We start from the raw sequence: 13,150 nt of genomic DNA on the forward strand, positions 1-13,150 counted from the left end.
ACTCTTCACCAAGCTTTCGTCTCCGGAGGGGCACCAGGCAAGACTGCCCACTTTCCCCCTCACTTTTTGGCATTTTCATTGAACCACTAGCAGCCACTATCAGACAAACCAATAATATTAAAGGTATTCAAATTGGTGAAATGTTTCACTAGATTTGTCTTTATGCAGATGATATTCTCCTTTTTCTTCAGAACTCCCAATCATCTCTATCTCACACAAACTCAGTCACAGAAGCATTCTCAGCGATTTCTGCACACCCGACTACTATAAGCATGCCATGTGGGAATGCACACCCGACTACTATAAGCATGCCACGTGGGAATGCACACCCGATGACTATTAGCATGCCACGTGGGAATGCACACCCGACGACTATAAGCATGCCATGTGGGAATGCACACCCGACGACTGTAAGCCTGCCACGTGGGAATGCACACCCGACGACTGTAAGCATGCCATGTGGGAATGCACACCCGACTACTATAAGCATGCCACGTGGGAATGCACACCCGACTACTATAAGCATGCCACGTGGGAATGCACACCCGACGACTGAAAGCCTGCCACGTGGGAATGCACACCTGACGACTGTAAGCATGCCACGTGGGAATGCACACCCGACTACTATAAGCATGCCACGTGGGAATGCACACCCGACTACTATAAGCATGCCACGTGGGAATGCACACCCGACGACTGTAAGCCTGCCACGTGGGAATGCACACCCGACGACTGTAAGCCTGCCACGTGGGAATGCACACCCGACGACTGTAAGCATGCCACGTGGGAATGCACACCCGACGACTGTAAGCATGCCATGTGGGAATGCACACCCGACGACTGTAAGCATGCCACGTGGGAATGCACACCCGACGACTGTAAGCATGCCACGTGGGAATACATATATATAAAATATACCCAAAGAGACATGCATGCTAGTGGGCTGTAACAGTCATTTTACCTTAAATCACAATGTTCTTCACAACATGACCCTGACAGTGTTCCTGTCTTATTCGGCTGTTACTCCTATGATCGGAAATCGGGCCCGATCACGTGGTTTCAGACTCGATCGGAATCGGACGTTACCTCCCGATCAGGATTCGGATATATATGTATATATATTCTCATTATTTTTTAACACATCTATAGTTATGCGGTGGCCCACAGCTAGACCTCTTGACTCCACACAGAAACAGCAACGCGTGCGGCATGACATCACTTTGTTGCAGAGACGCTATTGGTTAAATGCCGGCAAAGTAGAACACAGAAGCAGCTTGAAGCGGAAAGCGCGAGTATGTCTGCTGTCTGGAGGTATTATAAAGTTGATGACAACAACATTGCCATAGCAAACTGTGAGATATGTAAACTTGGGATTGCAAGAGGTGGAAAGGAAAAGGCTACATTTAACACAACAAACCTAATACGGCACCTCAAAAACAAACACCCGACACAATACAGCGAGTTTACCCAGGCAACCCAGCCGAAGACGAGTCAGCTCACGCTGCAGGAGAGTTTGAAGAGAAGAGAAAAAATGCCCCGTGACAGCGCGAAGGCACAGGACATCACAGCCAAGATAGCACAAATGATCGCAATGAGTGACCTGCCATTCGCCTTTGTAGAGAACCCTGGATTTCTTATGCTTATGGAGCACGTAGAACCTCGATTTGAAATGCCGTCTCGCCACTATTTCACCGAGAAAGCTCTGCCAGCTCTTTATAAGAAGATTTCTGACAAACTACTTGTCCTGTTATCAGATGTACCCTATGTTTCGTTCACCACAGACATCTGGAGTTCATCCGTAGCTCCCATGTCTCTACTAAGCCTTACCGCACAGTGGATTGACTCAAGTTTTGTTTTACGCCGTGCGATCCTACATGTACAGGACCCCTAAGAAAAGCGACCCACTTCAGTACTGGAAAGAACATGCTAATCAGTTTCCCTCTATGGCTGCTGTTGCAACCCAGTATCTCAGTGCCCCCTGCAGCTCTGTGGACAGTGAGAGACTTTTTAGTGCCGTTGCAAACGTCCTTGATGAGAACAGAAACAGGCTCAAACCTGACAATGTAGAGATGTTAGTTTTCATTAAGAAAAACATACATTTCCTTCTGTGAAACGTACTACTGTGATGACAGTTAGGAGTGCAGTTCCTAAAAGCACATTACTGTCTTTGCAAACACTGTGGCACTTTTATTTTTTTTTATTTGTTTACATGCCTGCCAGGTATTTTAAGTTGAGGTGCTATTTGTTTTTATATTAGACTTTTTTTTATATTTACTGTTGCACTAATCCAAAAGTGAAGAATTTATGTTATTTATTACTTGATTGTTCAAGCTACCTTACAGAAGTGCTCTGTTTGTTAACAGAGTTGTTGAATGTTAAAAATAATGTGAATTAAATAAAAAATAAGGAACATCCTGGATCTGTTTCTTCGCTCTTCTTTATTCTTTTTTTTATGTATTATAGAAGTATCGGATCGGGACTCGGTATCGGTAGATACTCAAAATCAAATGACTCGGACTCGGACTCAAGGGCAAAAAAACCTGATCGGGACATCCCTATTTATAATTGATTAGACTTAAATACTCAATGCCACATTTTTGAGAATATGGATTTTTGGCAAATACTTCAGCTGGGAAATGCAAACCTAGATGCTGTCGGAATGACAACAATGTATTAATTTATACAATAAATTTCACAAGGTTCCCCATGATAAGTTTTGCGAAGCGACCACCAGACTCTTACTGGAAACCCATCCATCCATCCATTTTCCAAACCGCTTATCCTACTGGGTCGCGGGTGGTCCGGAGCCTATCCCGGAAGCAATGGGCACAAGGCAGGGAACAACCCAGGATGGGGGGCCAGCCCACCGCAGGGCACACTCACACACCATTCACTCGCACATGCACACCTAAGGGCAATTTAGCAACTCCAATTAGCCTCAGCATGTTTTTGGACTGTGGGGGGAAACCGGAGTACCCGGAGGAAACCCCACGACGACATGGGGAGAACATGCAAACTCCACACACATGTGACCCAAATATGCCGATCAGACACCAGTTCTGTCAAATCTCACGAGACAAACAAGGAACTTCACCCCTGAAAATAAGCCCAAAATATGCCAACTGTCAAAGTAAGATGGAGAAATCAAGCCAAATACACACGACCACATGGATCACAGTCAGCCCTGTTTGCCATATTATGTGTACATATAACATACATATAACAGTAACTCCAGTAACTGCAATACTGCAGACCTGCTTCTAAAGTCTTAATTTATCATTGTCTTTAGTTAGTGTGACAGTAAATGACTCCTTATGGCCATGAACATAATATGGATCTTTGTAGCACATTTTGCAAATTATTGGACACTGAACTCATTAATATCCCAACACAAACAAAATATCTGAGAAAGACGCTAAATCTGTGGAAAGTGGCTGAGTGCAGTGGCTGAGTGCAGTGCTTTTCAAACCAGTCATGGGGACAGACCACGTTTCTGCTCCCTCTCAGCTCCCGATCACACCTGTACCAGGTAATAATCCAGCTTCCCCATAGTACCTGTAACATTACATCACCGGCGCCGCCACTGTATATAAGCATGTCAATCTTACCTTGCAATACAAAATGTCTTTATTATTCTAGACTCTTATCCGTGTTTCTTGGCAAAACGGAGACTCCAGCTTTAAAATACTTTCACTTTTATTTACACACAGTAGGAAATAATCACCTTCATACCAAAGATGGGAGCGGTCTAACCAGAAATGGACACAGACTCAGTGGCCCAGCGTAGGATTTTTGGGAATATTATCTATGTCACTTAGTAACAAGTAACAATAAGAGAAAGGGGACAAGCTCCCGCCGCCACCTAATTCTGTCATACGCACATTATGCGTTATAGTTATACATATAAAACGCGGTTTGGCAGTGACACTTAAATCATTAACATACTAAAATCATTAACACACGATCACAATCACGATTCATTATTCACCGTCGCCGTCTTAGAGCTGCTTTACACAGGTCCCTCTTTATATTTCCATTACTTTTTTTGGTTGATCAGGATTATGGGCGGTTTTAAATTCTTAAATTCTCTATTACAAATCAGTGCAGAGTTTTAATACATTAAACGCTAAAACTCGCGGGAAACAACGCATGATATTTCTGTTCTTCACTTAATCCATCATATTACATTCCCCACGATACAGGGAACTCCACCAACGGTGTCAATAGCGGCACCTCTTCTCCTTTCTCTGGAACATCCGCCACTTGCTCATGTAAAGCCGATACCCCAGAGGGGCCTGGCTTAGCCCTGTCAGCTGCACACCATTTTAAAACACTTGCCTCTTGCGCTTCGCCAATCCGGTAGGTTTTAGGATTACTGTTCACCAACATCATAATAGGAATCCTAGGTTGTAGTTGGACACCGTATCCCATTGTCAGCTGTTCCGTTTCTAATGAAGCCCAATTACATGCCAAAAGTTGTTTTTCAAAAGGAGTATTTCATTTCTGATATCTCCTGCTGACCTCTGGAAATTCGGTAGGCCGATTGCTTCAATTCCACTACCTTGTTTGTGAGTGGTATGGGGAAAGGTTGCGTCTTCACCTTCCCCACCAATACCGGTCGCGTTGTCACCATACCTCCAAATTTAAATTGTCCACCTCTTGGGTCCCAGATGTAATCACCATCATTATCATCTGAGTCCCAGATATTTCCATCCCACCGTTCAGGGTCCCAATTCGCATCATTCGCAGTGGCTACAAACGCTTTTAACTTTCGCGGATACTGAGTCCGCTTTTTTTTTTTGCATCGGTTTTTGCCACATGCATCGCAGCCCGCTCTGCAACCCCCATTACTTGTTGCAGGCATTGATGCAAAACATCCACTTGGCTCTGTGCCAGGGTCATCCAACCTAATGTTTCTACCAACTCTTTCATTTGTCTCTCTTTCTCACTTTCAACTTGTTCTGTGTGTTCATGCAGCATTCTGTATGCAGCCAACACGATCCACAGGCGTCTCTGTAAAGCACGCACAGGATCCCTACTGTAGCAATCACCGGAACCTTTTTAAGGCATGTCAACACCTGCTCAGGCTCGGCTTCCTTTATCACAACAGTCCAGGAATCAACAGGCCCTGCACCTTTTTTTATCTCCTGGGCTAACGCTGCATACTGCGTCTCATCCCACTTCTGGCTTGGGTGCTGCTTTCTTTCTCCTAAACATGTTTGTTCCTTAGTCCTATATCTTTTTCCCATCAGATCCTGCCAACTACACTAAAATGTTTTAATATGAGATGGGGATAATGAACTTTCGAAGGAACAAACACGCACACTTCAGTCCATTCAGAAATATTTATTAAAATATACACAGCATTATGATATTTCAGAAGCAATGATAGGTAATCTCTTTGATTAATAAAATTCATAAGAAGCTGTAAGCTATTTACACTCGGGCATGCCATCATCACCCACCTTCGCACATGGACTGGGGAGCCCTTTTTAGTCCTGGCCGGAGACCAACACGTGTTTCCCAAGAACAGTACTCTATCCCATGGCTGAGCTCCGGTCAGTGCTGAATTCTCCCCCTTCCTTTATACTAAATCGGGCAGGGGACGAGCTGGCCAGGCTAAACCCCCTCAGGTGGTGCGCTCTTTGTTCTCCAACTCCTTCCCAGGTAAGGCTGCTCGCGCTTGCGGGCTTTTGGGCAACACTTTATCTTTTCTCCTGAGAGAGGCAAGATAAGCATCCCTTTCCCCAAAGAAAGACAAGACAGGTGTCCTGGCTCTTTTTATGAGAAAGAAGTTATTCGTAGGAAAATAAGTTATATAAGTGATCCTAGAAAATCATGTTTGTGCAGTTCAACCTTGGCCATATATGTACAGAATCAATCCATTCCTCAATCACCTCATATGTATGTCTGCTAGGTGGAGTTGGAGATGCTCCAAACTGTGAGTAGTGGAGTCACAACAATAACAATTACCCAGAATATTACAGTAACAGGAGGACAGTGAACAACTCTTATTCTATGTTATGTGGGCGACGTAATTGTCTGCGAGTTCGTCCTAATATAACTTCTGAGTGTGTTAGTGGAGTGACTGGGCTGTATAAACACTAAGTGCCAATCATGGGAAATGAACTGCAGCGGGTTAGAATCCCGGGGATGGTGATCGGTGTAGGCGGGACCGTGCGGCTTGGCACAGGTGTGGTTGGTCCAATGCGGGCGTGACAGACACAGGTGCTGTGAAAGTCAGCTCTCAGCCGACAGTGTCAGTTATGTCTAGTACATTTCATACAAGCTCAGTGATGCCACATAAACCAGTAAAATGTCAATTTTTTTACTTACTCATATCAACAAGTTACTGAAATAATTTAGATATACAAAGTGCATATGTATTTGAGTGCATATGTATTCACTAACTTTGTAATGAAGCCCCAAATTAAAATTAGATGCAATAATTTGCTTTCGGGAAACACATACTTAGTTGAAAAGAGTCCACCTGTGTGCAATTTGGGTGTCATGCGAACTCAATACGAATACACCTGTCTCTGGAATATCCGTGAAGCTGGCCCCCCTACAATCGGAACAAATAAAAATTCCATCATATTTTGTAAGTGCTACGTTTGTGCCCGTTTGGGGTGCAAAAATTAAGATTTCGATTTAAAAATAATAGCTATTATTTTTTCCAGACGATTACGTAACTCAGCCCCCATACAAAGGCGTTCCGAAGTGAAACTGGGCTCATTCATTAGTGCTATGTTTGTGCCGCAAAAATTGCTGTCCTCTTATAGTTTTTGAGATAAAGTTTTTTTGTAAAGGTCAAAAGTTCATCCAGCCCCCCTACAAAGGTGTTCGGACGTGAAGCTGGGCTCATTCGCTAGTGCTGCGTTTTTGCTCGTTTATGCAGCAAAAATTGCTGTCCTATCTTTTATAGTTTTTTAGATATTAAATATGGAGCCCCGTAGGGGTCATGTAATAGAAAAGAATATTTAGGTGAAAAAGCGGTAGAATTATTTTTTTTTTTTAAATCAGGCCAGTTAACATGGTAGAAAAAAAATTCACAAAGATTCTTAATTAGCATAGCGACCACATAGCGCAAATATTGTCAGGAACCATAACGAACTTATAGCAACGTAACGCCTCCCAAACAATATGAAGTCTCGTTACACTATTCACCACAGGGTTTAGCTGTTGCATACTTTTCTATTTAGCTTTGCTCAGACCTTCGAACATACTGCAGCACGTTTTGCACACAGAAACCACAACATTTTTAGGTGTCCTATTGAACTTTTATATCATTCTGTAGCCATATTAAACAATTTGTGTCCCTTTTTGTTAAATGCTGTAGACCATGAAATTAGAAACAAGGAATTTGGGGCTGGACACGTCTCATGTCCACTCCTGTCATCTCTATGAAAGTGTAGTAGATGCTTTGAGGATGTTATAAACTATATACTGGTTTTAACCTGGAGCATTAGCAAATGCTTGCTTATAAAGACAATAAACCTTTCTGCCTTTTTGTGTTTCAGGCAGGGACGGATTACGGATCGGGCCAGCGGGGCCGCTGCCCAGGGGCCCTTGGGGTGCAGGGGGCCCGTAGCCCAAAACAATTTGCAACGCTTATCAACAATGTATTTTCGTTTGTCTATTTTAGAGGGCCTACATTCTTTGATCCTCTGCCTACAAGGGCCCCTGACCCTATAGGGAGGGCGTTTGGCTGCCAAGGGCCCTTGAATTGTGGTGGTTGTGGTGGGGGGGGGGGGGGGGGGGCCTCGCGAACGTTTTGCCCAGGTGCCCACACAACCCATAATCCGTCCCTGGTTTCAGGCATTGTACAGGTTGTAAACAGTCACTGGTATTGAGTCTGAAACGATTTTTAAAGAAGAATGGACCCTTTCGTCGAAAAAACTTTCACAATATTGAAGAAGTTACTCTGTTTATAAGAGAGGAACTGGTAGGTTCAGGGGATTTGCATGGATACCGGTGGATGCACAATAAGTGCAAAGAGAGTGGATTGCATGTACGATAAGAAGGTGTCTGTGTTTGGACCCTGCAGGCACAGACTTGAGAAGAAAGAGGCTCAGCAGAAAAGCTTATTTTGCCAGAGGGCCAAATTTTGCACGGCATGTTGATTTATTTCCAAACCGCTTATCCTACTGGGTCGCGGGGGGTCTGGAGCCTATCCCGGAAGCAATGGGCACGAGGCAGGGAACAACCCAGGATGGGGGGCCAGCCCATCGCAGCCCGTTTACTTTTAAATGGTTATTATAGATACTGATTTAATCTAATCGTTAGTTATGTTCATTTACATCAAAGCATATTTATTTAATGGTATTAAATGATTTCTTTTTCAGTTACCTCAGTTATGCTTTGAGCAGCGATAAACCAGCACATAAGTCGGGTTATTGTCAGTATACAGGTAACAAATACAATTTATATACTGAAATATATATAAATGTGCATACAGTATAAAGGGAGGGGAAAAGCCCCCCCCCCCCCCCCATCTTCAGGATTACGTTTTAATGAGAAACAAATTTCACATATTTCACATGTTTGTTAGCTTACCAAACCCAGTCATTTATTGTTATCTAAAATACGTCACACTTCAGACACAGTAAAAAGGGTTATACTGGTTATAAAGCAGAGATTTTACCTTTTTGTCACAGAGAAGCAGCGACATGTGACACTCTGATAAGGTAAAAATGATTCCTCCAGCACAGTGAGCTATCCCAGCATGCACAGCGACACGGGGGAGTTTGGATAGACCCAAAACCCTGGACAGAGTCGTTCAGTGAATGAGGAGGTGAAGCTGTACAGGAGGGTCAGTCCATCAGAGGAGACTCCGTAGAAGGTCAGAGTACCAGCCGCCCGGTCCAGATACACTCCTACTCTGCGGGAGTCTGAGGGCTTTATGGGTATGTCAGTCTCTTTATTATTGTGTCGGACAGAGTAACTGTCAGAAGAGCAGAACAGCATCCATGATTTGTCATTGTCTCCAAGCCGACAATCAGCACTGTCTCCTTTCCTCTTGATTCCTTTATAAGTCACTCCTATCCAGGCTCCATCTCCACTCCACTCAGCCTCCCAGTAACAGCGACCAGTTAGTCTCTCTCTGCACAGAACCTGGTACCAGCTGTCAAATCTCTCTGGATGATCAGGATATGGCTGCTCTGCCCCCCGTGTCGCCTTCCTGTTCCCCTCTGACAGAGACAGTTCTCTGTGTGCTGTGTTGGGGTCCAGCGTCAGCTGGCAGGAGTCTGTAGGCAAGAGGAAGAGCGATTAATCCCATGACGAAGCCCAGCATCTCCATCATTATCACTGTCACACCTCACACACTCACTAACACAGAACTCGCTCCAATACACACATTTTATTCCCAATATACTCATGTAGCCGCCCGAGTCTGCGGCGCTCCGGCTGCCCCCTGCGCTGTGAGACACGCCGCGCTGAGAGACTCGCTGGGGACCCAACTGCACTTTAGCCTGCGCTCTATTATTCTGTACGATGTATAAAATATAAAAACGAAGCAGGAATTCAAGTATGTGAAATACATCAGGAAATGTCGAACGCCCGCGCGACGCCGGCGGGAACACGCGCCGAAATGATGCGCGTTAAAATAAGTCTTAATTACAGGTGTAAATATAATTACAAATAGCATTCATCAAACACGTTAACGATAAAATTGTACACCAAAGAGTACCACTAGAAGTTAATTTATCTTTATTTCAAAATAAGACCTTCCTTCAAATCGCTTCGGATGCATATCCCCACCCTCCAGCAGCGTGCAGCGCCGACTACTGATGTGTAGGTCGTGAACGAGCCGCTCAAAAGATCCGGATCCGGACCGAGAGACATTTTTATAAAGCAAAACGCCTCCGCGGCTCAGCGCTCCATGCTGCTCTGACTGAGACTGAAGTTTGTGTTAATGGCGTGCGAGCCGCGCGACCGATCACGTGACGAGTCAGACAAGGTTCATACCATCAGGTTAAACGGAGGGAGGGGCGGGGGTGCGCGTGCTGACGGTGTACAGGTACAGCAGGAGGGAGGGAGAGGAGGAGGAGGAGAGAAAGAGAGGGAGTGTGGTGCGCGAATAGTAGGAAAGATGAATGATAGTCGGAAATTCTCATCACTAGTGCAGACTGAGGAGACATTCAGTGTCACAGTCAGTTTGGGGAAGATAACGGGTGCTGACTTAGGACAATACTAACAAATCTCAAAACACTCATCGTATGTGCAAAAAGAAAACATTTGAAGGATTTCTTTAAAGATGCACAACTGTACCAGAATGTATTATACCCTGTTACACTCTCACACAAACACAAAGGATATATAATGTATTTCTACAGAAGTTGCTAGACTACCGTTTTTATTTAAGAAAGTAGTCATCTTTAAACCCAAACCAGCCACTTTTTAAACACACACACACACACACACACACATACGCACACACATCACAATAATTGTGTGAATGTTATCGTAAAGTAGTAATAATGGTATTAAGAATAAACACATGCAAACAAACTTACATTTCTGGAACCCTGGTCTGGTCCTGCACTCCCCACTGTGGTCCACACTATAGCAGAAGCAGAATGACATAGTACTGCTGTATCCATTTATTTAATTGTTGTATTTTCTCCACATACACGAGTCTAAAGCAGGACAGACACACATTCTGTACTCACTTCAGTTTCTCCAGTTTACAGCTGGGATCCTCCAGTAGAGCAGAGAGCAGCTTCACTCCTGACTCTCCTGGGTGATTGTAGCTCAGGTCCAGCTCTCTCAGGTGTGAGGGGTTTGACCTCAGAGCTGAAGCCAGGGAAGAACAGCCTTCTTCTGTGACTCTACAGCCTGACAGCCTGCAGAGAGACAGATAATATCTCTCCAATAAATAACATCTCACCATTATGAGTATTATATTTAAGTAAATGTGATGACTTCAATAAAGATTTCAGTATTTACACATTACAGTGTGGAATACCTAGTAATACTGACCTCAGTATCTCCAGTGTACAGTGTGAATCCCCCAGTCCAGCAGAGAGCAGCTTCACCCCTGAATCCTGCAGGTCATTGTCACTCAGGTCCAGCTCTCTCAGCTGAGAGGAGTTTGATATGAGAGCTGAAGCCAACACTTCACAGCATGTCTCTGTGAGTCTACAGCAGTTCAGCCTGGAAAAGGAAACGTGTGAAGATAAAAATGCGTACACCACAAACACAGCTATATCTCGTATATCTCATATATATGTTTATATATAATTATATATATATATATATATATATATATATATATATATAAATATATAATATACATTTTTATTTTTAAATATAATAAGTGAGGCAGCATATACTTCAAAAGGAACTAGACAATCCTCTGATGTTCCTCATGATTCCTGGTATGAATAAACCAGTGAATACCTTCAATTCAAAGAAAAAATACGAGTTTATTGGTTCGGGACTGGATCAATGTACTCAGATGAGCTGATTTTGGTACAATACAGCTTCTACTGTGAGTTTACTGTGTATTTTCACTATCTGCTGTACATTTTCATAAGTCATACATTCACAAATCCGGTTCTGTATTGTCTTACGGAGCCAGTTTGAATAAGGGCATGAGAGTGAATGTAGGAGCCTAAATGTAGTTTACACGAGTTGGAGCAATTAACAAACATGATTTAAAAATGTTAAGATTTATTTGATCTACCTTCTAAGGTTTAAAACTGTGACTTTTAATGTAGTTCTGATGGACACTATTGGGGTGCTTTTATTATGATAAGGGGTGCGGGGATATGGAGTAGGATGAGTTGGGATTGGAGCAAAAAAGTTTTTTTGACCTTCGGATAAGATTTGCTGTAGAATTTTCGATATATTTTTCGTGGATAAACTCTTTTACATTTGTAATATTGCTTCAAAGACTCTAAGTAAACATTTTAAATTTTCCGAAGCTGTTTTCTGAAATATTTATGAAGTGGATTTGGACAAGAGAATCTTCAGAGATTCAAGCTAAGCTTCAATAGGAAGATAAGAACCTACAGTGAACATGCTCTAAAATCCATTAATTAACTGGGATATTTAAATATATCAGTGATTTTTTTGTTTCCTTGTCCTAGTCAGAAACACAAATAGTTTTTACTTGACACTCCCCAGCCGAGACAAACCTGCTGTTTAATGACCTTACAGGGTGAGTTACCCTGAGACTCTGTAATATATGCATAAGTATTTTTATAAAGCTCTGAGCAGCGCTGGGGCTCAGTGATCAGCACTACAGCCGACCCAGGGGTTCTAGGGTTTTGGCTTCAGTTCCTGCCTCTGATATGTGTGTGTGTGCGAGTTTATGTGGGATTTCAATGTGAAGAAGAGCTTAAATTTTTTCAATTTTTTATATGTCTCTCGAATTTCTGACACCATGACTGAAATCCTTATTTTCTGTTTGCTGTACCTGAGAACCTGCTAAATTTCCAAAACACTAATCAGACAATTATCAATCCTGTCAGACAGGGATGAAATACGGATGCTTTATTCATCCCCCTGGTAAAATAGTGACGTCGCCTCTCTGATCTTGCTCTTTCTGACACACACATACAGGTCAGAGTGCAGGGTTGGCCAGCATCCAGCCCCCTGAAGCTGGTGGGTAAGGGCCTTGCTCAATGGCCTAAAACCAGGATCACTCTGCCAGTCAGGTATTTCAACCGGTCACCTTCTGACCACAGACCCACAGAGTCCAAACCCACTGAACCACACCAAGAATGTTAAAAAAAAATACATATCCTGTAGTATCCAGAATGAAAACTTTCTGGGTGTCCATATAAATACACTCTAATTTTTCTGATAAGATATAAAAGCAGTATCATGAATAACATCTGTACTTCTTTAGCAACAGACGTATGTAAGATCACTTACAGAGCTGTCCTAGATTTCTTGACCACAGGCAGCAGCCTCTGAAGACCTTCATCTGATCTGATGTATTTCTTCAGATCAAACACATCCAGCTCCTTATCTGACATCAGTAACACAAAGGCCAGAGCTGACCACTGTGCAGGTGAGAGGTCTGCTGCTGAAAGGCTTCCTGAACTCAGGTATCTTTGTACTTCCTCTGTTAGAGAATTGTCACCCAGTTCATTCAGACAGTGGAACAGGTTGATGGTCCTTTCTGCAGAAAAATTCT

At 43.3% G+C, this 13,150-nt stretch overlaps 1 long non-coding RNA gene across 2 annotated transcripts in view; it reads left to right on the top strand.

Moving 5' to 3' along the window:
* Positions 1 to 13,002: 13,002 nt before the first annotated feature.
* LOC125740118 (uncharacterized) overlaps positions 13,003 to 13,150 on the top strand; it is a 353,638-nt gene continuing 353,490 nt past the window's right edge. For both annotated transcript variants that reach the window (XR_007397449.1, XR_007397448.1), the window contains exon 1: positions 13,003 to 13,121. This is a non-coding gene — a long non-coding RNA (uncharacterized LOC125740118). The remainder of the gene's footprint in view (positions 13,122 to 13,150) is intronic.

This window comes from Brienomyrus brachyistius, chromosome 4, assembly GCF_023856365.1.
Source record: "Brienomyrus brachyistius isolate T26 chromosome 4, BBRACH_0.4, whole genome shotgun sequence".
In the NCBI taxonomy this organism is placed as follows: domain Eukaryota; kingdom Metazoa; phylum Chordata; class Actinopteri; order Osteoglossiformes; family Mormyridae; genus Brienomyrus; species Brienomyrus brachyistius.